Raw genomic sequence first — 2670 nt, forward strand, 5'->3', positions numbered from 1 at the left:
CAGAGGGCTCCCTCATACAATGGCAGCCTTTGGATCGTATTATTTCCTGTATGAGACTGGATGTAAACTTCTCTTTTATTTCCAGAGAGTAGCCAGAGGGGTTTGCCTCAACACCACCTCCCTCCTCAGTGTCTACCAGATAATTAAACTTTGCCCCAACTTTTCTAGGTGGATGGAGCTCAGAATCAGATCCCCAAAGTGCATTGGGGTCTGCTGTGTCCTGTGCCGGATCGTGCACCTCTTGGTGAATATCTTTGTTCCTATCAATATAACTGGTCCAATGCACACTGAAAACTTTAGTGTGAAAATAAATTATGGATACTGTTCCACACTCGATACAGACAGATTGATTAAGTTTGCAGTTGTAGTCATATTCTCCACAATTGACCTTATGTGTTTGGGCTTCATGGTCTGGGCTAGTGGCTCCATGGTCCTTTTCCTGCACAGGCACAGGCAGTGAGTCCAACACACTCGCACCAACAGCCGATCTCACGAGGACAGAGCCACGCGTATCATCTTGATCCTCGTCAGCTCCTTTTTCTCCTTTTATTCACTGTCTTCTCTTTTTCACTTGTCTATGTGGATGACTCTATTTGTCATGCCAGGCCGGTGGCTGGTGGACACCTCTTTGTTTTTGTCTTCGTGTTTCCCAGCTTTCAGCCCCTTTGTGCTCATTTGCAGTGATACTCGTGTCTCTCAGTTTTGTTTCACTCGCCTGACAAGAAAAACAATTTTTTTTCTAATTGATTGTGATCATATGACCCTGTTCTCTACATGAAATTTAATCATTTCTTCCAACATCTATCTTTATTTAGCGGACTAATAATGTTCAGCTTCTTGATAGAAATGTATTTTTCTGTGTAGAAGGGGGTGGTTAGGTCCTGGAAATCACAATCCTATATGAGGCCTAATGTGAACATTATGTATGTGCTTATGGAAGGATTACACTGTTTGGGCTTCATCAATGGAAAAGTTGATGACATTTTGAAATAGTATGACTGGAAAATTTGGGCAATTTGGATAACATCAGTTCGGATATTAAGTATATACCTTAATGTGTAGTGGAATATTTTATATATTAAAATTTTTTGCATTTTCAAATGCACAACTTACTGGCATTAAGTAAATTTGCAACGTTGTGCATCTATCAACACTATTTCCAAAATTTTTTAGATACCCAAGCATAAATTGTATATTCATGAAGTATAGACTCGTTATTCACACATTACTCCAGCCCTTGGTAATAACATCTAAACTACATTCTGTCTTTATGTGTTTGCTAATTTTAGATATTTCTTTTAAGTGGAAACATGCATTATTTATCCTTCTGTGTCTGGCTTATGATACTTAATATAATGTTTTCAAGGTTCATTCATCTCGTGGCATGTATCAGAATTTTATTGCTCCTTGTGGCTGAATAATATTCCATTGTTTGGACATGACACATTTAATTATCCATTTATCTGTTAATGAACATTTGCGTTGTTTCCACTTTTTGGCTATTGTGATTATATGTCATGTGAACATGGATGTACAAGAATATGAGTCCCTACTTTCAGTATTTTTGGAGTATAGACCCAGGAATGGAATTGCTTGATCAGAAGACATATTTACATTAAACTTTTGAGGATGTGCTATGCTGTTTTTCACATTGTAGCATTTTACTTTCCCATAAGAAATATACAAAAGTTCCAATTGACAGATCTCAGAGGCTCACAGGTCAAATGACTGAATGTGAGCACATGAGGGCATGTGGGGGGAATAGAATCAGCCAGAGTCCTTGTCACAGTAGACTTGACACAGAATTGATTCCCTGCACAGGAATCTTTTCTCTCGGCCACTATTACATTATGTCCAGAGGCAGTGTCCGCCTCCACCTTGAGGCGGCACAGAACCCTGCTATCAAGAGACCTCAGTGTCTCAGGCTTAAGTCTCTCTACACTTTTAGCAGTGACCAATCAAAAAATCCTGATCTCAACCAACAGCCCAAAGCCACTTGCTGCCTCTAACTTTCCAGGCATTGGTGACCTTCCAGGATATGACTGTGACTTTCACCTGGGAAGAGTGTGGACATCTGGATCTGGCCTAGAGTACCCGGTACTAGAACGTGATGCTGGGAAATTGTGGGCTCCTTCTCTCGTTGGGTAAGGCTGCACCTCTGTCTCATCTCTTTCTTCTCTGTCCTATACCTACGTGGAGTCTTTTTCTCTTGTTCCTGACTCAACGTTTTGAAACTCACAAAGCTGACTCTAACCTTACAGGCTCCAGGCACTTGAAGAGAAAACGATAAAGTTCATTTGGTGCCCGCTAAGAGTGAATATATTTTGTGTCTGAATGACTCTGTTCAATGATACATCTCTTTGGATTTGCCGTCTTCGGGAGCGCCTGAAATAATACTTTTAGACTCTAGGTGACACGCTAGGCTTCAGAGTCTGAAATAATGTCTCTAAACACTTAGGTGATCGGTTGCAGACAACGCTCCCTTAATAAAGTGTTGAGTACGGCATCTAAGGAAAGGGCAAATCCCCTCCCCCGCCCTTGGAGGTTAGACACACTTCCCTCAGGGTGCCACTTTTCCCTGGAGGTTCAGGTGAGGGCGCTCGTTCCCTGGGACTTTGCAGCTGTGAGAACTACATTACCCGGAATACTCTGCTTCAGGCGCCGCTGGCG

Source organism: Pteropus vampyrus, unplaced genomic scaffold (assembly GCF_000151845.1).
Source record: "Pteropus vampyrus isolate Shadow unplaced genomic scaffold, Pvam_2.0 Scaffold523, whole genome shotgun sequence".
NCBI classification, from domain to species: domain Eukaryota; kingdom Metazoa; phylum Chordata; class Mammalia; order Chiroptera; family Pteropodidae; genus Pteropus; species Pteropus vampyrus.